The sequence below is a fragment of the Cynocephalus volans genome, chromosome 2 (genome assembly GCF_027409185.1).
Source record: "Cynocephalus volans isolate mCynVol1 chromosome 2, mCynVol1.pri, whole genome shotgun sequence".
Lineage (NCBI taxonomy): Eukaryota > Metazoa > Chordata > Mammalia > Dermoptera > Cynocephalidae > Cynocephalus > Cynocephalus volans.
The window spans coordinates 180,725,992-180,749,490 of record NC_084461.1 but is presented as its reverse complement, the minus strand read 5'-3'; positions in this window follow the sequence as shown (position 1 = coordinate 180,749,490).

Here is a 23,499-nt window from a genome sequence, read left to right as displayed (position 1 = left end):
AGGAGTAAATATTGTAAACACCTGCACAATCTACCACAGGTCCACAGTCCTTCACCACAAACCTTTGGTGCTCAACTGAGCTTTTTTTTTTTTTTTTTAAAAAAAAAAGGATGACCGGTAAGAGAATCTTAACCCTTGGTTTGGTGTTGTCAGCACCATGCTCTCCCCAGTGAGCTAACTGGCCATCCCTATATAAGGACCCAAACCCATGGCCTTGGTGTTATCAGCACCACACTCTCCCAAGTGAGCCACGGGCCAACCCTTCAACTGAGCTTTAAGATTTAGAAATGTTACTATTTTACATACACATACACACTATCATCTCTCTATCAGTTATCTAAACATGTACATTGTATAAATATATAGTAACATACTCAATGTTACTCCCATCTGAGATAGCAACCTATAATAAAAGATTAATATTTCTGCAGCAAAACGTGCAAAACAGTCACAGTAAATGTGCTACATAAGCATTTTATATAGTTTTGTATTATTTGGCAAGTTTTTTCATGAAATAATTTTGATTTAAACCTATGAAAAATTTTCTGGGTCTTAGAGTTTCTTTCTTTCTTTCTTTTTTTATTTCAGAACTTAGGATAAGAGATTGTGTATCTGTTAGGATGAAAAAATACAGTAGTGCAGTATAAAAGTCCTTCTTGCAGTCCCTAGCATGCAGCAAGGACGCAGTAAATGTTGATATTACTTTTCAGGAGTTAGAAGGGGTTATAACATCCCTTTGGCAAAACCAACAACAGGTGAAGGAAGGTTTGAGGATTGACCATGACAGTCAGACATGTTATAGCTGGAACCTGGGAGGTCCTCAACCCCACATCCTCCTCGTCCTTAGAAGAAGCATGGCATGAAGGCCGAGAGTGTGCACTTTGGAGTCTAATACACTGACATTTCAGCTCCAGCCCCACCATTTCTTAGTTGTGTGGCTGTGGACAAGATACGTAACCTCTCTGAGCTTTGTATTCCTCACTCATACAACGGAGATAACAAATGCTCTTTTTGTTTTTTCCTGAGGTTACTGTGATGATACAAGAGATTGGGTCTCTTGACAGTAATCATTACATTTATCAGTAAGAAACAGATAGTGGAGACAAACTGCATTTGAGGAAAAGCATAGAAGGCCCAATGGATAGTTAGGAAAGAAAATCATTCCAGGGAACATCATAATTGTTAGAATAAGAAAATGCAAACTCCTCATTGACAGACTGAGGCTCAGGATGGTAAAGTGACATTTCTGATGTCACACAGGAAATCCTTTACAAAATCTGGCATAAGAGTTCTGTCTTCTGGTCTCTAGTTTTATTTCTTTTGCCAAATTCCTTTATATTTCTAATACAGAAGCAAATAATCCCAACTTTTCTTACTATCAGCAACCAGGGTCAGTTTGAATTCAAGGGGGAAATGGACAGGTGATCTAATAAGCACAGTAGATCAAGACCATATTTACAAGACATGGCAAATACAGCTTGTAAGTAAGAGAGGTGGTGCCTTGAAGAGTTAGCAACAGACACAAACGGCAAGTTCACATTCTGAAAAGCAAACATATCGAAGTTACTCAGTGAATGTGCAGTCTCTTTCTGCTTCATGCCTTGAGTTAGAATTTAGAAATGACTGTCCCAAAGTGCTCTTTTCCTTCAAGGTGTCACCTTGACCCAAAGTGGGGTATAAGTGATTCAGAATCATGGTGGGCTGTGTCTGTCAGGGAGGTCCTCCGGGTGGGGAAATCCGTGGAATTGTGCAGTGTTGAGGAGACACATATATACAGAAATAAACAGTGGGGCCCAGTGCCTTGAAGTGGAGTGTGGCTGGATTTGGAGAAATGTTTTTGGCTGCAAAGTCCCTGATTTTTATACAGTCTATTTTCGATGCTGATACTTCCTAAGACCTCTGACTGAAAACCATGGAGCCAAAAGTATTCTTCAACTCCCCTTTGGAGTTGGAGGAGTGTGTGTGTGGGTGTGTGTGTGTGTGTGTGTGTGTGTGTGTGTGTGTGTGTGTGTGTGTCCAAGGTGCTCTGGAGATAGTCAATGGAAAGACACAATGTCAGAATGAATTAGAAGGTAAACCAATGATCTAAAAGAAGACCCCAATTCTTATAATGCAGATTCTGCTTGAAATAGATCTGGACTAAAGCAATGCAAAATAGTGATAATTTTTAAAGCGTCATTCATGGCAGTGACTCTCTGTTGACCACACGTAAGGTGAGAAGCAGTGGTGACATGGGACATTGGTAGTTTTCTGTTTGCCCAGTTCTCAAATCACCTTCCTAGGTTTGGTGAGGTCTCCCTTCTCCCCTCCCCACTATGGGAGCATGTTATTTTCCCAGCCTCCCGTGCAGCTAAGGGAGACTCACATGACAGAGGCTCAGCCTGTTGGGTACATCTGCCCCAGACTCCAAGTCAGGGCTGGTGGCACCAGTAGGTGGGGGCAGTGGGAAGTTCTCTTCATAATGGCTGCTATTGTAGAGACCCCACTTTCTGGAGCAGTGTTTTCTAGTGACCCAGTGTCAGGGTGTCGAGGTATAATCTGCGGGGTCTGGTGCCTTAAGGTGGAGGCACCAGATGAGAGCATTTGGAGAAATGTTTTTGGCGGCCCAGTCTTGAACCTGTCTCTCCATCTCTTTCCCTCCCTCCCTCCCTTCTTTACTTCCTTTCTTTGTTCTCTCTCTCACTTTTACCCCTTCTTTCCTTCCTTCCTTCCTTCCTTCCCTTCCTTCCTCTCTTTCTTTCAAATCAGCCATATCAATTTATGTTGCTTGCATTTAAAAACTCTGACTAGATGACGTGAAGTAAAAATTAGCCTTTTTTCCCATTTTATCTCACTTCATTACTTTTAAAAAATTGTTGTCTAATACACATAACATAATAGGTGTCATTTCAATCATTTATAAGTGTACAACTCAGTGTCATTAAATATTTTTACGGTGTTGTGCAGTCACTGCCACTGTCTATACCCAAAGCATTTATATCATCCCCAACAGAAACTCTGTACCCATTAAACCATTAAACAGGAACTCCTCCTTCTCCCCTCTCTGCAGTCCTTGGTAACCATTATTCTACTTTCTGTCCTCATGATTCCTATTCTAGGTACCTAGTATTCTAGTTACCTCATATAAGTGGAATCATACAATATTCGTCCTTCTGCATCTGGCTTATTCTGCTTGAAGCATAATGTTTTTAATGTCTCTCCATGTTGCAACTTGTATCCAAATTTCATTCCATTTTATGGCTGAATAATATTCCCTTGTACATGTATAGGACATTTTGTTTGTCCATTCACCTGCTGATGGACACATGGGTTGCTTTGAACTTCTGGCTATTGTGAATAATGCTGCTATGAACATGGTGTACAAGTAATTGTTTGGTTCTCTGCTTTCAATTCTTCAAAACCTTTCTTGCTGATCTTTTACAAAGGCACCATGCTCAAGTCCTACATAACTGTTTCTCTGTGTGGGGAAACCAGTACCCACATCTTTTACTCTTCTTTCTTTCATACTATTATTTTTCTTTTTCTCTGAACACTTATAGAAGAATTCATTGAATTTAATTGTCTCTTCTTTACTTTAGGCTTTTTCTAAATCATTAGTTTTTCAGCAAAGCCCTTTCATCATTACTGGAAAATTTATCCCCATTTGTAACAGGGGGATACAAAGGTGTTTCCTTCCCATAACCCTTCTCAATTCCCAGTGTAATCTTTGCAGTCTTCTGTGCCATCTTTCTAGCGCTTTCTCAGTAATGACAGTCAATTTTATTCAGCCACACCAAAAATAATGGTTTAAAGTCACTCTTCCCTGTACTCCCGAGATCCTGAGACAAAAGCAATTTTTCACTGTTTCTTTGCCCCATTAACATCCAGGAAATCCACTCAAAGGTCATTTTTGTTTTTGAAAGATGTGACATCTTTTTCAGTCAGTTAATGACAAACTGGGGAATTGAAGAGTGTAGGTCTGTGGTGTTCTGATCAGGAAAAGACATATGGCTCATATTTGAGTTTTAGACTTGGGTGAATTAGTAGAGTTTTGTGTCTGCACAGGCTCACAGCCCAATTTCCCCCCGTGAGTCCCAGATCATAACACACGAGTGTCAGTCAATCCTTTCCTCAGGCGGCTCCTCGGCAGACAGGCGAGCATTTTGCTTTCTTCTAGGAGTTTGTGTTAAGTTGTCAGTGGAGGTACTGTGCATACCAGCACATTCCACGCACAGTGCTTGTATTCCTCATCTGTAAAAAGGGGGAAGTTGCTCCTTTTTCCCAGTTAGTCTCTCCTTGCTCACCCTCTAGAGTGCAGGCTCCATTCATAGAAGTTGCAAGCAAGATCCTGGCTCGACCAGGAACTTCTCATTGCTCTTACGATACAATTCCTGCTCCCATCATGGTTGCCAAGGCCCCTGCCATCCGGCCCTGCCCATGGCTGCAGCCTCACCTCCCAGCACAGCCCTTGCTGCCCTCTCCCTTCCCTCACTGTCCTTCTCCTGTCCTTTGGACACACTTTCCCTGGGCCCTTGCAGTCTGCTTGTGCTGGGATAACCTACCTCCCTCTGCTCACAAGGCTGGCTCAAAAGTCTCATCCTCTCTGCAGACATTCCCTGACTGCCTTCTCCAAACAGCCATTGACCCAGGACTTCTCCATTGTACCGCCCAGGTATATCGTCTTTCCAGCACTTGTCACCAGCTGAGAAGACCTCATTCATTTACTGCTATCCTTGATTACTGTTCACCCTTACCCCCAGCCCTTACAGTGAGAGCTCTGTGTGAGCTTGACTCTGCATCAGGATCTCGCACCATCTGAGTGCTGTCTGGCTGCGGGAGGGTGCTCAGGAGAGATCTGAATGAATGAATGAATGAATGAATGAACACCTCATGGAACTGCAGAATTTGATATGATGAGGTATGTGATGCTCTCAGCAAGGGGTGTGGCATGGCGTTGGTGTTCCACTGATTTCATTTATCATTACATTATTCAGAGGTTTTGTTGGAAGACAGAGCCTGCAAGCTGGTGGCCTCCAGGTCAAATCTGAGCCACAGACCAAGCTGGTTTAGATTTCAGAATGTTTTTAAAAATTGAGCCAATGTAAAAACATCAGAGGGGTTTACATGAAATTCCAATTTCTAGATAATTTTCCTTACCCATCACCCCCCAAATCAGACAATCTGTCAACACTGGACTTGCATGTCACATGGCAACTGCTGGCTGACAACAAGCTGCACCTGCTCCTTTCTGATGGGGGTGTGTCCACAGCTGGCCACAGCCCCTGCAGCTGTTAGTGCTTTTCACCTGGCCCCTGTGAGCATTTGAGTTTGTAAGACTAATAGTGGCATGGTGATCACAGCAGGACTCTTGATTCCTAGGGCTCTCAATTTCTGAATCAAAGGCAGGCTGGGGGTTGGGGAGCTGCAGTGACTCTAAACTCTCTCTTCTTACCCCTCACCAGCCACAGGCATGTTTTCAGACCCCTCACGTTTCTCTAGTCTGGGCTGAAAAGCAGTGGTCTCTGGGTTTCTCTCTGCTTGAAGCAGGCCCAGGGGCCCTGTGGACATGGCCAATATGTCTTTGGATAATGTTGGCTGGACAGGAAGCTGACAGCCGCCAACTCTCTGCCCCCGTCTTGTCAGTGAGACTGATTCCACTCTTCCTGTAAACCCTAGTCTTCTTCCAGTTCTCAGACGCCTGGAAGTCTCGCTGCCGGTAACAAGGCAGCACCCCACACTGACATCTAGCTCTCCACAATTAGTCTGGAGAAGGGCAGAGACAAATATGTGTGTGACTGCGAGACAGGAGAATTACCAATATGCTCCTGGGCGCCACTGCCCCCCATTTGCCATGGCCAAAGACTCATCTCCCCTCAAATCAATGAACAACAAAGACCTACCCTCCCATCCCTAACTCATACCATGTTCTGCACACGTGGAGAAAACCAGCCTCTAACAGCCAAATGATCGTTGTGGCCTTTTCATGCACATGCGATTTACAGTTCTTGCAATAACTCAGCAAAGGGCCCCTCTGGTCTGCAGAGCAATTAGGATGAAAAAGTGTCTTGGTTGCTGTTCGCTATGAAGCTTTCTACTCTGTCACATGAGGAAATTTATGTTGCGGCAGGATGCTGCATCCGAATGGCTGGTACAAGGGGCTTGCCCTGTAGCTCTCGGAATGTTGCAGAGTCAGATGGATTTCTCGCCGTTCTGTGAAAAGTGGACGGGAAAGAATGGCTCCAAACATGCCCATTCTTGTGGCAAGTCTTTTATGAAGTGATAATTATTATAATTAGCCAGGAAAATAATCAGAAATCCATAACAAAGGTATATTCTTTGCAGATACAGCCAGATATAAAGTTGAGAAGGAGCTTTCTCTGGAGCTGCAGATACCACTTCTGGGAGAAGGAGAGTGTTTTTAAATTTTTGCCTTTAGATTGAGAGTGAATAAAGCATTTTGCACAGTCAAACATTCTGAAGTGTTATAAATCTTCTTTGATTTGCTACTCTTTGTTTCTGGACATGCCCCCTTGGCACACCGATGTGACAGCACAGACATACACACATGCACATGCCTGTATATGCACATCCTCTTGGTACCAGACAACACTAGGAAAACAGCTAGTTAGTGAAATACTTTGTGGCTATTAAGACTCAAGGTGCTAGGTTTTTGTTTTAGTTTTAGATTTTAGTTTGCTTGATATTTTCTTTGGAGCTTAGCTACCACCCACAACATGAGAGAATGACTTCTTAAGTTTGTCTATTTCTTACCCTGCATTTCTCCCTTGTTTACTCCCAAGATTACCTCTGTCTGTAGTGGGTTGAATAGTGTCCCCCCAAAAGCCATGTCCACCCAGAACCTAGGAAAGCAACTTTATTTAAAAGTAGGGTCTTTGCAGATGTATTTAGTTAAGGATCTAGAGATGAAATCATCTTAGATATAGAGTGGATTCTAAATCTGATGACTAAGTGTCCTTACAAGAAGACGAGAAGACATGGAAAGATACACAGGGAGAAGAAGGTCACGTGATGATGGAGGCAGAGACTGGCATGATGCAGTCACAAGTCAAGGAGTGCCTGGGGCCACCAGCAGCTAAGAGGTGGCAAATGATTCTCCCTTAGACCCTTTGGAGGGAGCACAGTGCTGCTGCCATCTTGGTTTCAGACTTCTAGTGTCTAGTTATGGAGACTCCTAGAGAACAATTTTCTGTTCTTTTAAGCCACCCAGTTTGTGGTATTTTGTTATGGCAACCTGAGAAAGCTAATACACCATCTGAGAGACATGAGGAGCCTGGATAGCAATTTGCTTATTATCCCAGATCATAACTATTGATCCTCTTTATTTGATTGCATGCCTGTAGTACTTGGTTCTGATCACAGTGTAAAGTTGGCAAGATTCAGTGTTTGTTGAATGAGTAAGCAAGTCAGTGAATGAATGAGAGGGTTTGGTGTAGCTGGGACGCCCACTGCACAGGCCATTGTGCGAATAGGGCAACTGAGGCACCACCTCCCCAAGAGCAGTCTCCCCACAGCATCAGTGCCTCCCTGAGAGCAGCGCCTCCCCAGCAGAAGCGCCTCCCCAGCAGAAGCGCCTCCCTGAGAGCAGTGCCTCACAGGAAACAGTGCTCATCTTTGTGGGCTAAGAACAAACAGGGAGCATGAAACTTGCCTGCAGATTCCATGTCCCCATTACAAAATTGTCAGATTAATAAGGCTCATTCTTGGGCACAAATGCCCACTGCAGCCCCTTGAGGTCATAGTTAAAAGAAGTAAGGCTGCCTGTTGAAATCATGAAAAGCAACCTAGATGTAAGTATATCTCCTATTTGTGAAAACTGTTCTTCTTTAAAAAGTACCCCTGTTCAGTCAATCACAGAATCTCTGTGGGTATGTGACCTCACTCTTACTTACCTCCCTCCTTCTACCCTCTACCCCCATTCAATTCTAAAATTTCCTTGATCACAATTACTCCTTTGGTTATATTGTATGTATCAGAAACACCAAAAATAAATAAATAAATAAATAAATAAATAAATAAATAAATAAATAAATAAATAAATAAAAATTAAAAAAAAAAAAAATAGAAACACCAGCTATGTTTAGGGAGAAAACGGAGACAAAAGCACAATATACAGTTGAGGCTTCCTAAGTATCTACTGCTCTCCACCTCACTGGACTTTTCTGGCTCATGATTATTTAGATGAGAACCAGTTTTGGAAGAGAGGAAGACTGAAAGAGTTGGATATTTGGGGTATATGACCAAAGGGGGAGAAGGGGACTAATAGGATGGTGGGAAAGTGTAGGCAATGAAGAAACTCACACTGTAGATGGAGTTTGCTGTTTGGAAGAAAGCTACTCAGCAGGAAAATCTGAGGAGGAAGACCCTTTCAGCTCTGAAGATTTAAAATTGTACTTGCTTCAGTTTACCAGTTTACATGTGGTAGGAAAATAGGGAGATTTCAGGCTCAGGCAAAATAATGTTTGTTTCTCCAGCTTACAAGAATTGTTTATAAACCCCAAAAGACAATTACTAATAAGCCACTTCAGAAATGAGCCAGAGACCTCCCTTTCTGTTGTGAACAGAGGCCAGGGGACATCTGAATTTACTGCTTCTCCTGGTAGTGGCATCCTTGTTTTCCTTTGGGAAACCCTCCTTCTCCCATGTGGTCCCTGTGGAAGCTAGTTCAGCACCCCCAAAGGGGACATGATTCCTACCTGACTGATAAGACTGATAAGATCACATCTTAATGGCCACAGTGAGTGGTTCAGGGATGAACACATGGCTCAGTCAGCCAATGAGATTTAATTCTTGGACATTTCATTAAAATGAGAGGAAAAAAGAATCTTTGTTTAGAGATTGAAATTAGGAGGATGTGAGCCTGAATCTTAGGGGGAATCACTGTGTTGACAGAGGCTACCTGAGAGTGATGTCATTAAAGAGGAATACTGAGCCAAATGACAAAGGGGATGTAAGTCATGGTTTCATCCAGACACCATTTTTTTTTACAAGTACCTATGAATTCCCTTTTCTGCTTAAAACAATTTTGGTTGTCATTTGCAACTGTCCTTTACAATTGGCCCAAAGAATTCTAATAAATGTAGGCATCATGACTGTCATTTAGTCAGTTAGTGGGAATTAGAGAGTTGTTTTCACCAGGAAGCAGATGGTAGATGGACAGAATGCCTCCAAGTATTGGTACATCACACAAGCCACTGGAAAATAATTTTTAATAAAATAGCAATAGTTTCCCTGCACAGTTCTGGATAAATATTGATTAAACTCTTCCCAAATCTTATTTGGTCTAAGACCACTCTTTACTGAGGCTTACACTTGTCACATAAATATTTTATTTCAACAGACATTTTATGATATGTTAAGAGTCTCATAGTTACAGAATTTTCTCCCTAGTTGATGCTTCCTGATAACATATAGAGAGGCACTTTAATGTTGTCAATAACTTGTCTCCAAGCTATACTTTCAGGGAGGTTTGCTTCAGGGATGCATTCCTGAAGATGGCTAATTCTGTGGAGTGTGACTTGTTATCTCATGGACTGACATATCATTTTTAGAAAATTAGGGAGCTCATATTTTGGGGTTCATCCAAGGTTCTTTGGGTTGCCAGTGACAGAAATTAATTTTGACTAACTTAAATAGGAATGGACTTTATTAGAGTATTATTGGGGATCTTATGAAATAGAAAGAGTAGGCTTAAAATGGACAGGAAAGGACCAAGCAGCAGAACAGGTGTAGATGACAGAGACTGGTCAGTCTCCTTAAGGCACCAATGTATATTTCCCTTGAGTGAAGGAAATTAAGGCATATTGGGTGACAACTCCACCAGACTGCATCCAACGGGGAAAAAGTAGCTCCCTCAAAGCAAATTTGGGATGCTGTTGACAAAAAAAAAGGTGGAATAGTTGCTTACAGCAAAACAGCAGCTGACTACTACACCCTATTTGACTGACCCTCTCTTGACTGACACAGGTGTTGCATTCACAACATTTAATAACTAGTATGAAAACTGATCAATCAGAGTGAAACTGGCTGTAAACAACCGGGACGCCCCTCCTGGGTACACTAGCTGAAACTCAGCCCCAATGGCCAGTAAACACACTTGGACTCTTGTAATTTTTTTTTTCTCTTCCTGAAAGCTGGAGAAGTAAAAGTAAAAACAACCAGTTTCTTGTTTACATGGTCTTCCCTCCCTCTACATTCATCTCTGGATAATCTTAGAACCAGCGTGTCTCATGGGAAGAGCATTCTGCTAGAAATTCTGACATTTTGTCATTTCAACTCATCTTTTTAAATTGGGTCCTGTTGTTTTATCTTGGTCTCCGTCATCCTATTGTAAACTTGGGGCTATGAACCTTTAAATTCAATTGAATTTAACAATGGCTTCTTAAGGTTCTGTTTGCCTAGCCTCTCTCAGCAAGAGTGACAAATTCATTAACTGTATATAAATAAGCAAGAGCCCCTCAATGAGACAGCCACACTCGTCTTCTGGCTGTTTCCTCAGACAGAAGCGAGATCGCCTAGAGCCTGAAGATTTCTCTCTCTCTCATTGACAGCAGTTAAAAGTCCACACACATGCCTGTGCTTCCTGGTTAGTATTTCAGAGCTAGCTTTTGTTGGAGGAACTACTCCTCCCCCACCCCAAACAAAACCAGTGTCTCTTTTCATCATAGACAACAACAGTTTAATTGCTTCAGCCATTTAGTAACCAAATACACAGATATGTTCACTAATGAAATGTTTCATGCTCTTTGGAGCCTTTGAGGGGAGAAGGAGAAAAAAAGCTAGCCCCAACCTATAAATCAAGTAATTTCTATTCCCAGCTACAGGAAACTTTTCTTACTCTCTGTGTATTACATTATCTGTGTGAAACAGATGCTGGCAGAGGGAAAAATGACAGGACATTCTAAGCAAATTTAATGAAGTAGTTCCAAATATTGTATAAAAATAAATGAAGTGAATAATGCAGGAGCTCATTCCTGAGTCTCTTTTTACAACAACCACCATTGTGTGAGCCACACGCCAGACACGATTCACACGGATGGCTGTTTGAAGGTGCCACTGTAGTGTATTGCACACCAGGAAACAATAGGCAGTCTCAATCACTATATGCAATTTTAGTAATTCTCAGAGTCCAGAAACTGGGAAGAAATGGGAGAGGAGGGGGGAAGAAAATGACAACCCTTGCAAGTTTTGCTTTAAATTTCACTAGCTAGCAGCAGATAGGTTCCTGGGTTTTAACTTTTCTAGACTTGTTGGTAGAAGACCCACAGGAAATGTCGTTGTCTAAGGGAAGAACCTTGCTCAGAAGTTAGTGTTGGGCCTTTGTCATTTTCTGACTGCCCAACACTTATGATCCTTTTAAGTGAGCCTGCATGGCATGCAGTTCTCTAATGTGGAAGCTGAAGACTTCTCCCTCTCACATGGCTGTCAGCACATGGCTTGGGCTTGGCCAATTTGAGCCTTTCTCCACAAATTCTGATGCCTGAACAAGAGGTGCAGAAAGGTGAAGGCGATAGGTCACACCTATGGCAGGAACAGACGTGATTTTTGTTACCTTTGCTGTGGCAGCCGTTAACTCACTCTGCAGTTCTCTTGGTTTTCCATTCATTTAGCCCAGTCATTTATTTTCTGAGCCTCTAGTCTCTTTCCAATAGTGGGTCCATTTCTGTTGCTTGCAATCAGAAAACTTGACCATCTCCAACAAGCTTTGTAGCAGCAAATGCCATTTGTACTGCCCCAGAGGAAAAGAGACAAGGTGTTTTCCAAACATCCTGGGACTAAGACAAAAGGCAATGTTCAACAAGTTTACTGAAACTTGCTATGTGCCAGAAATTGTTTCAAATAGTTTGTGCCTATCAACTCAATCCTCACAGTTATATTTTGACATAGGTCATTATTATTGCCATTTTACTGATTAGAAAGCTAAAGCAAAGGAATAATAAATAAATTACTTAAGTGTATAGCTAAAAAGTGAAGGACCAGAAATGAACCCAGGTAGTCAGATTCTAGTTTTTTAACTTTTAAGCACCGCGTTCTATTGCCTTTCCAAAACAATAAAACTACCCACACTCAAAATGATTCCAAACAATATATCTGTGGGAGGGAAAGTCTCTTACTGTCTCGCCACAAGAATAGAGATTTATTTGGTGGATAATGTTGATTTTGGTGCTGCCGGGGTTTCCCTAGGCATACCCCCAAACAATTTATCTGGGAGCAATTTCACTTTCTTATTGCCAATTGTAGTCATACTCTATTTTATCATATCATTAATATAACAAAGTAGGCTAGACATATTATTTATTTGAAAAACAATGAAGGAGGTATTTGCTGCTTTTACTGATAGTAGTAATCTGGTGGTCATGTTTTCTCCATGTGTAGGTCCTGACTAAGCTTGCTGTGCCCGGTCCCTCTCAAGCCTTGTAGAATTTGATTCCTTCTGTACAAAGACACCATTAAATAGTTGTATCATGACTTGGCACATGTTGCTTTGTCATTTTTACATAATGTGCACACAACATAGGAAATATCTAAAATTTTACTCAAAATGGCGTATGAAATTTAGAAGTCGTGGCTTACTAAAAGTTGTCTTTGAAACCAGGAAAGGTGGTTAGGGGGTGGCAATATAGCTATTTCAGAGTAACAGAGATGGGGGTACAAGGGGCTGGTGAGCTCCATTTGGGACTTCCTGTAATCCTAAAAAAGGGAGAACCGTTGCTACCACTTCCCATGGGTAGTTAAGAATCTTTATTGAATGTCCTCCTGGCCAGGTACCTGTAACCTTTTGCTGAAAACATATTCTTTGTGTTTATTGCAGGATTTGTAACCTGTATAAAATTTATGCATCAAAGCACTTTTAAAAATTTTTTAATATTATTTTTTAACCAAGCTTCAGTTTCTGTTTCTTCATGGTTCTACTTATGCTTTACCTTGCTACCTTTTCCACAGGTATAGCTTTTCCAGCTTGGTCAACTTCACCCTGATCTGGCAGATTGAGAAACATAATCCAATTTTTCTTAAGTGATCTTGATCCTAAACTTCTTTTCTTCAGAGCAAGGGGAAATGTCAGGGCTTGCATCTAGATGAACACAAACAACCCTGTTTATTCTCCAGTGAGTTAATCAGCACCACGGACAGGTCGCTTTGTCTGCTTCTGCCTTAATGGCATTTATGGCCAAGATGAGTGAGTTCTGGGTTGCGCCTTGGTGTCATAAATACATGAGCACCAGCCGAGGCCAGTTAACAAACTGAGAAGCTGCAATTAATATGATAACTCTTCACACAGGACATTTAATTTATGAATATAAATGACAGGGATCATATATTGTTTTCAGCTGAGGAAAACTCAACTGAATCACTGAGAACTTATAGCCTCATTTGAACAACTGAATGCTTTGTAAACAAAAATATAAAATAAAGAAATTAAGATCTATCTGTAGTTGACATACATGGATATAAGGTGGGTTTGTCACCGAGAGAGACAGAGAGAGAGAGTGCGCGCACGTGCGCAAGAGTGTGTGTGTGTGTGTGTGTGTGTGTGTGTGTGTGTTTGAGAGAGAGAGAGAGAGAGAGAACATGCACACACATCATGTCTCTATAACACAGCGGTTAAGAATGCAGGCTCTGGAGCTAGGCTGTCTAATTTCACACCCAAGTTCTAGTACTTAGAGCTGCATGACCTTGGGCAAGTGCCATGGTGTTTCTGAACCTGAATTTTCCCATTTGTAAATTAGGGATAGTAAAAGTAAACATCTAACTACCCTTGGCTAGTGCCTGGAACATAGTAAAGGCTCAATAAATTGTTCATTTTTCTCATTTTCATATTTATTACCATAAAGTTGTGCATAGTTCCTATTATTATCATTATTATTCTACTGATCGAGGTATAATTTAAGGGGGAAAATAAGATAACCCTACAAATGTGTCTATCTGTAATCACCCATGAAACCATGACCCAGATTGAGAGAGAGAGCATTATCAGCACTCTTTGAAGGCTCCCCAGGTCTCTTCCAGGCAATATCACCTTAAAGGCAACCACTATTTTGACCCTTATCACCATATATTATTTTTGCCTGTTATTAACCTTCCTACACATGCAATCATACATTATGTACTCTTTCGTGTCTGACTTCTTCTGTTTAACATTGTATTTGTGAATGCTTAATTAGTTTTGCCTGTTATTATTATTTCATGCCACCATTGTCAACAAGTATAACTCCCTTCTTTTATTATTTCCTGTATTCCCAACATGCTTTATTTGTTAGGTAGCTACTAAGAACTGCATATCTGGGGATTTCACATAAAGATTGAAATGTCCTGATTCTCCTGAAAACTTGAAGACACCATGCTTGCATCTCCACCTATCTGGCGTTAAGGGGTAGTTACCTCTTTAAAAAAAAGTTTTTCCAACCCCTACCCCTATTTATTGTCCTCCTGACACTGAATCCAATTGTCAGTTGTTATATATTGTGATGTGTGTGCTCCTGTGTTTCTTATAGGAGAGTCAAGAAGAAAACCAACTACTTCTGTGTTTCAGGAATAATGGCTGAGAGAGTAATTCTCTATATAAGTAAAAACTGCTCGCCCAGTTAATATACAAGGTAAGTGTTTCTGTGTTGAAGACAATACATTCAGTACAATGACTCACACATTTTATTACTTGCCTGGGCTCGGCAGGCACTTGGGTTTTCTACCCCAGCAGGGTGGTATGGAGAGAACACTGCCAGCCGGACTGCAGCCTTGCTTTGCCACACATCAGCTCTAGTGTAACCTGAAGACCATGACTTCCCTTGTTAACTTTAATATCCCCATTGAAAAAGTGGAGTTAAAACAACCTTCTAATTTGTTGTTGAGGATTAAATGAGGTTGTTTATCTCACTTAAATTGAACTCTGTAACCAGGTAAATGTGTAAGGTGATGATTATTGCCAGATATTCAGGGTGCTTTGGACAGCTGAATGCTGAGTCAGTTGTACCAACATCTTCCTTGGTGTAAGAGGACTGCTATGGGTGTACTGGTAATACATGGGCAAGATAGTTTTAGCTAGCATTTACATGGTACCTCATGTATGCCAGGCACTTCTCATTTTAGATACATTAATTCATGTATTCATAGAACATCCTATTAGACTAATACTGTAACTTACCCTGTCATACAGGTGAGGAAACAAGAGGCACAAAGAGGTTCTGTCATGAGCTTAGTAGTTTGTAAGTGTCAGAGCCAGACTTTGAGCCCATGTTGTATGGATCCAGGTCTGTGTCTTAAACCATTAAGCCACACTGCTTCTCCAGCATGATAACAAATAATGAGAAAGGTCAAGCAGACAAAATAAATCCCATTTCTACCCCAACTTTGGTCCTCTGTTTTCTTTTTCTAGAGCCAAACATAGCTATTAGTTTCTTGTGTTTCATTCTAGTAAATAGATTTTGATGGAGAGCATATCTGACCTTGTTCTTATATTTGCACAGTTTTGATTTTGCAGTAGATCAGAGTGTTCCATATCACATAGAAGTCCTTCATTCCTTTTAGCATACTCTTCCTAATATTCTATCATGTAGCACTGTCCTGGTGTGAAACATGGTGTGGCCACTCCTATTGGAGTAACTTCATGCTGATTAACTTCCACAAGGAAGAGGGCAGCTCAGCTCACATCTAGATTGACTTTTGCAAAGCCATCTACAATGATGATTATCTCTTCAGTGGCTCTAATGGCACAGGAACCCATGCCTTTTTCCCAAGAGACACCTATTTTGATGATCATGAGCTCTAAATTTTCTGCTTCTTGGGCATATGTAGGGGTCTTGGGAGCCTGTGGTGACTTCATAAATTTAGATTTGATCCCATAGATCCCATATAACCATGGAACCTATTGAATTCTATGTGATAACAGGAAGCCACATTGACTCTTTAGAGATTAGTAAACCATCACGGTCCTACAAAGGTGTACCAGTTAGTTATTGCTGCATAACATACAAGCACACAACCCAAAGGCTTCAATTAAAAATATTTACCTAACTCATGAATCTGTGCATTGGCTGGACAGTCCTTCTGGTCTTGGCTGGGCTTACTGATGTTTCTGTTGTCAGTTGGTGGGTTCAGGTTCACTATTAGGTCGACTTTGCTGATGTGGGCTGGGCTCTGTTTTGTCTGGGGCCTTGATAAGAGCAACAGCTCTACATGGTTTATTCTTCAGCAAGCTAGCCTGGGCTTGTTGATATGGAGGCAGAAAATTCTAAAACATGAGCAAGAGTAGGCTGAGGTTCTTGATACTTAGGTGTGGAACTGGTACAGTGTTTATTCCACCATATTTTGTGGACTAAAGCAAGTGACAGGGACAGCCCAAATTCAAAGGGTGAGGAAATACACTCCACCCCTTGGTAGGAAAAGTGCAAAGTTATATTGAAAATTATTACACAATGTATACATAAATCAAATAGTCACATTGTACACTTTGAACACACATATATATTTATTGGTTATGAATAATCATGAGATACAAAACTGATTGTCACCCCTCATGCCCATGATGTGAGGGCCAGATTCATACTGGCAGCACACCCATTACCACAAATTTCATTTGTACCGCACGTCCCCCACCCAATTATCCCCAAACTCCCTCCCCTTCCCCCTTCCATCCTACTCCACTTTGTAACCCAAGGAATGTTCTCTCCCTCTGCAAGTCCAATGCACTACTGTGGTCTTTCTTTCTTTTCTTCTTTCTCTCTTAGCTCTCACATATGAGTGAGTACATGTGGTATTTATCCCTCTGTGCTTTGCTTATTTCATTCAGCATATATTTCTCTAGGCTCATCCATGTTGATGCAAATGGGAGTATTTACTTGTCAATTAAATATTTTGAACTCAAAAAACATAGTGGTGTGCACGTGGGGAGAAGAACTGGAATCCCCCCTTTTTTTGTGATCAATCTATCACACCAGCCCACACCTCTGGGCTATAGAGTCCACATTGATGCAGAAGGTCAGAACACCTATGGAGTCTATAAAGGAACTGGGGAGCCCATGCCAGCCCTTGAGGGCCTGAGAACCCCAGAGAACCAGAGAGCCTCATCAACTCTTCAGCTGGTTCCCCACTGAAGGATATTTATTTTGTTCCCAGTATTTTGTCACTCCAATGAGCTCTGTAAGGAGTGTCTGTATGCCTCCATCTGTCTTTGTGCAAATGTGCAGGTAAAGTTGTAGGATAAATTACCTAGTGTGCTTTGAAGAGGGAATCCTTGTCATTCTTCTGGGGGTCACTTCTTTTGGTGTCTAAGTAACTGCCTGTAGGCTCCATACAAAAGCAGAGCTCCTTGAAATAGGCTCCTGGAGGCTCATTCATCATGTAAGTCAGCAACATCTGGGCCAGCAGCCATCCTCTGTATTGAATCCATTAGCTCACCACATCTCTGCAGTGTTCAGCACTGGTCTTTCCACAGTATTCCATTGAGTGTCACTCCCAAGTTTTCCTCTGCCATGCACATGGAGCAAAGGGTTGCATTAAATCAAATCACTGCTGAATGCTTCAGTAACAGAGAACTTGCAGGTCAGTGCTATTGTTTAAGAAGAAGATTCCTTGCCAATCTCTGACCTTGGGAGTCTGCCCAGTGCATAGCGCATGCAGAGGAATGCCAAATACTAAGAGGAGAGCTATTGATCAGGGCTGGGAGGAAGAAGGGTGATGGAGAGTCATAAATGCTCATTAATGGCTGAAGACGGGACTGAGGCTGGGATTTTTGGCATGAAGATAAAAGGGCAGAGAGTGAAGTTAAAGAATTGGGATATAAAATCTGAGAGTTGGAAGGCCACTTCCCAAACCTGGCTATATATCAGAATCAACAGGGGGAAGCTTTAAAAAATACAAACTCCTATGCCTTGCCCAGGCCTATTCACTGGGAATTTCTTGGTGGTGGACTTTTCAATCTATATTTTACAAAAGCTCTCCAACTATATTTTAGAGACCACCGACATAGTCTAGTGCTGTAATCCATTCCTCAACCTGTGAAGAACTAACCTAGCGATATTTACAGATATAATTCCTGTTTACTGAGGGCTTCCTGTAGCCAGGCAATGTGTGTTATTTTTCATCATTCCTTCTCACAACCCTATGCTGTATGTGCAATGATCATTCCCATTTTACATACAAAATAATTGAGAATTAGAGATTAAGTAAAAGGGCACAAAGCTAGGAAGTGGAAAAGCATAGATTCAAACCAGAGACTATCTGACTCCAAAGCCTCTGCTTTCTTTAATCTTTAATTGCTTCTTCTGTGAAATGGGGTTAGCATAGACGCCTGCTCAGACCTTTATCTCTATAACCCTAAAGCGCAAGCTCTAAACTCAAAGACTTTACTGCACCATGGAGGAGTATGTTTTTGCCCATTAAAGACAATGGCCACTGACTTGTCTTATAGCCTCTACCCATCCTATGTCCCCTGTCCATGGGAAACACACAAAAAAGAGAGTGTGCACATCTATACATGTACATGTATAGGTATGTACGTATATGTGCTATGCATGCCCATTATATACACACATACGTATACTCACAGTAGTCTCCCCTTATCTGCAGTTTTGCTTTGTGCAGTTTTAGTTACTCATGGCCAAACTCAGCCTTAAAATATTAAATGGAAAATTCCAGAAATAAACAACTCATAAGTTTTAAATTGAGCAGTATTCTGAGTAGTGTGGTGAAATCTCATGCTGTCCTGTTCTGTCCTGCCCAGGACATGAGTCGTCCCATTGTCCAGCGTCTCCACACTGATATGCTCCCTGCCTGTTAGTCACGTAGTAGCCATCTAGGTCAGATTGACTGTGGTGGTATCCAGTGCTTGTGTTCAAGTCGCCCATATTTTACTTCATAAAGGCTCCAAAACTCAAGAGTTGTGATGCTGGCAATTCAGATATGCCAGACAGAACCATAAAGTGCTTCTTTGAAGTAAAAAGGTGAATGTTCTTGACTTAATGAGTAAAGAAAAAAAATCGTACGCTCAGATTGCTAAGATCTATGGTAAAAACTAATCTTCTATTCATGAAATTGTGAAGAAGAAAAAAAAAACCCTGGTGCTAATTTTGCTGTTGCACCTCAAACTGCAAAAATTATGGTCATAGTGCATCATAAGTGCTTAGTTCAGATAGAAAATGCATTAAACTTGTGTACAGAAGGCATGATGAACAGAAGCATGTTCTGACTGACCTCCATCAGGTTCACTACTATCTGTGGTTTCAAGCATCCACAGGTGTCTTGGAAGGTATTCCCTGCAGATAAGGAGGAACTACCGTGTATGTGTGTACACGGATGTATTATGTGTATGTGTGTTTTACATGTGTGTGTTATGTATAAGTGTTATATACACACACATGCAATTATCTCCACACATATTGAGCCTAGGTCACTTGAATCCATGAGCCTTTTTGCACTGCCCCTGGGAAATCCATGAGATGGGTTTTTACAGTGTGTGAGGACCTGTGGCAGAGACTGCTTTTTGTCCCCCAAATCCATTCTTCCTGTCTCTATTTTAGCAAGAGGAACCCCAAGCATTAGCCAGGCACATGGCTGCTCTGCTGGGGATGTTTCTCAGCCTCCCCTGCCGATAAGGATGGACAGGGACACGTTCAGGCTAACGTGTGTGAGTGCAATGAGGTGTACAACTTTAGGTCCATGTCCTTCTGGAAAGGAATTGCTCATGCTCCTCTGCCTTTTATTTCTCTCCGTTCTCGCTGTGGACTAGAATGAGGACACAGTGATCGTGATGTAGTTTTGTCACAATGGGGAGGCAGTGCTGCTGGCACCTGGAGGTAAAGGCTAGGTATGCTGCTGTATGGCCTATGACGCACAGAGCAACCCCGTCAGCAAAGAATTATCTAGTCCCAAATGTCAACAGTGCCAAGGCTGAGCAGTGACATAGGTGAAGAGAACACTCAGAATAATTTCAAGGTAGAAGGAAACTGCATCCTTAGATGACCTCATGAGTCCTAAACAGAGCCACCCACCAGCCTTGGGCTGTTTCTCTCTAAACTATTACTTGAGATAGAAATAAATGTCTCTATTTTCTTTTTCCTAGAAGCATAGCTTGTACCATATTTGATATAGAGTCTTATCAGAATGTAAGGCATCAGAGATCTCCTACTGACTGTGGCCTGATGTCACAGTGGGAGAACAGAAATGTGCTTTTATTATCAGACAGCACGTAATAGAAAGACCTGTTTTATCAGGTAGGGTGTTCAGTTGCAAACAAGAAACTGATTCTCTGACTACAAGTAAAATATAACTTACTGTAAGGCCACTGGGAACTCACAGAATCATTAGGGCATTAGGAAATAGATGAGGAACAGGGTAGCTTTGGAGACAGAAACGAATGCACTGCAGGAATGGTCACAAGCAGAACGACTTGGTACAGTAACTCCTGGTAAAATGGATGCATTTCAGCTGTTTCTACTCTCCTTGGGACACTTGTTTGAGAGTCAGTGACTCAAGAAGCAGCATCTACCTTGTTAACGAAGCTGAGGCTGTGTGCCCACTGTTGGGTGGGCACCCAGTGCTAATAGGGAGGCTCTGAGTCAGGGTGTCTTCAGCTGACTCTTGGCTTTGGTGCAAAAGGTTAACTACCTGCCTTTAGTGGCCCGCCAAGAATGCACACAACACGGTGAGGTAATACCCCAAGGAATTTGGGGCGTTGATAGAAAAGGGAATTGGATGCTGTTGTAATCCTAACCAACAATCACTGGCCTGGGCATCAGAAGACGAGTTTGAAGTCTAGCTTTGCCGCTCTCTAGCCATGTGACTCTCAGATAATTCCTTTGACTGTTTGGGCCCTAAATATCAAGACTAGGGTCTCTAGTGGACTAAAATCTCTAATGATCCATATTCTCCAACACACAGTTGCTGTGCAGGTATATGCTATGATTAATAGCTGCTGGTAACAGATTATCCTCCTTGCCAAGATCTATATATTGACACATACAGCTCAGGCTGTTTGTCTAATTATATATCAACAAATGGAAAACTTTAATTGCACATATTGATTATGTCTTGTCTCAGTTACTTGAGGGGCAGTGAGACAGATGGGGAATTATTTTCAAAACCATCATATACTTTAAAGCATTTTGTAAGTTGGGAAGGAACAGAACAGAGTCTACTGAACCCATCTGGCCATAGAGAGGCAGTGATGGAATCTCACCATCCGGTTCAGTCAACACAAAATCTCCTGAAATGTAACCACTGATGCTCATCCGTCCAGTGAATGGACAGCAGTGCCAAGCAAAAGCAGGCTGATCTGCTTCTTTCATCTCTGACAGGTCTTAGCATCTAACTTCGGGGCTGCCCTACCAATGCACAGCTTCCCATGAGCTCTTTCCATATGGGCGAGTGAATTCTTTCCTCCTTGTAGAGAGGTTTGATGGCTAAAAGAATAACTAAGGACTGTGGTTGATACTGCTGATCTTTCCTAATCTCATTCCCTTTTTTTATGGAAATAAGAAAGTTTATCCAAATTTTCTCTGTGGAGCTATCCCTCTTCCAGCCTCAGCACATGTGCTTTCCTTGGGGATGCACCTGCTGCTGCAGAAATGGGCACACAGCTGAAGACCGGACAAAGAAGCTCATTATTCCCTGGTAATACAGTGATTGGTTCAAGCATGGGCTCCCAATTCAAATCAAACCAATGAAATCCCATTTCTGGATTTGTGTTGGAACCGTTAGGAAAGATGTGGACCTTTCCTTACTGGCTTGCTGAGCTGTTGGATGTGAGCCTGCCAATCTAGGGAAGGCCACATCTCTGGCTATGTGGAGAAAGCCTGCTTGAGAATATTGTAGTGTCAACCTCCAAGATGGTGCCCAACAATTCTCAACTTCTCATATTCAGGGCCTTGTGTGGTTTCCTCGACATTAAATGGGAGTAATTTGTGTAACCAATAGAATATGTTGGAAACAAGGATGTGTGACTTCCAGGGTTAAGTCACAAAAGACATCACAACTCTCTCCTTGTTTTTTCTGGATCACTCACTCTGGGGAAAGTTGGCCACCATGTTGGGAGGACACTCATGCAGTCCTCTGCAGAGATCCATGTTGCAAGGTCTCCTTCTGATAGTGAGCACTAATGTTCCAGACATGTGAGTAAGCCACCTTGGAATCTGATCTTCAGGCCCTAATCAAACAGTATGATGACTTCACCCCCAAACAATATCCAATGCAGACTCATGAGAGATCCTGAGCCAGAACCTTCCAGTAAAGTCTCTCCCAGATTTCTGACCCACAGAAAGTATGGGAGGTAATACATTTTCATTATTTTACTGCAAAGTTTTGGGGGTAATTTGTTATGCAGCAATGGATAACTAACAAGCATATTATTGGTTTAGATGATGGCTAATCACACCATACAAGCATATATAAGAAATGTGGGCTTTTTAAAGAATCTAGACACAAATCTTCCAAACAAGATTGTCAATCCTGCCTCATCAAATTCTCATTAAAACCCTTTCTGCCTGGTTTGGTTTCTGTCTCTGCTTCTGTAGAGGAGATAGTCTTCCACTCACTGAAGCACCACAGGAAGGAATTCTTTACGCCACAAACTCAGATCATTTTACCCCTGCTATTTATTTTTAAACCACAGTTATTTTCAAATACCTTAAGGAACAGCAGTGAGTTTTGCATATTCCTTGAGGCTTTTTAAAACTAGGAGGATTTAGATTTTGTTTACTTATCCATGGAGAAAAATATAATTTGGAAAGTCTTCTCACTTACAGGTGCCTGAGTGCTGCCCCAGGGACCCTCTGGGTTCAGTGACTCTCTTCCCAGTGGTAAATCATAGGTGACAGTCACAGCCAGGAAAATACCCTTTGGGAGCGTAGAGCGCCACAGAAAGTTCTGCCTTGTGCATGTCTGAAGCAGCACAGGAGCTAGAGTGTGAGGTGGATGGGAAGGCACCTGCCCCCTTCAGGACAGAGGGGCCTGGAGAAGCCACCCTGAATGGTGACACTAGTGGTTCCTTTTGGGGCAATGAAAATTTTGAAAAGGGAAATTACTAAGTGAGATATTTAGCTTAATCTGATGATTTGATAGATATGCTTGGGTTTATATTCTCTTAAAATGATGGAGATAAAAGATCTTGTGATTTTGTCTTTCAGGACCTCTGCCTATCTACCGTGGAAGTGCGGAATCTCTGATTTCACTGGTGTGCATCTCTCAGGTGTAGCACTCACTACTCCTTCTAAGGCTGAGAGGCCATGATCTGTTTTAATGGAAGGCATGAAGTTCAAACTGGTGACTGGCTAGAGCCTATGGACTTAAATAACTCCAGCTTCTCTGTAGATGCATTGGGATAGAGAGGTGGTCAGGAATGAGAAGAGGTAGACCAGATGCATAGCTGAAGACAATGCCACCTTTATTAGTCTGTTTCTGTCACTTGCAACAGAATGCTGGAAACTGGGCAGTTTATAAAGAAATCAAACTTATTTCTTACAGTTTTGGAGGCTTGGAAGTCTATGGTCCAGGGAATATATCTGGTGAGGGACT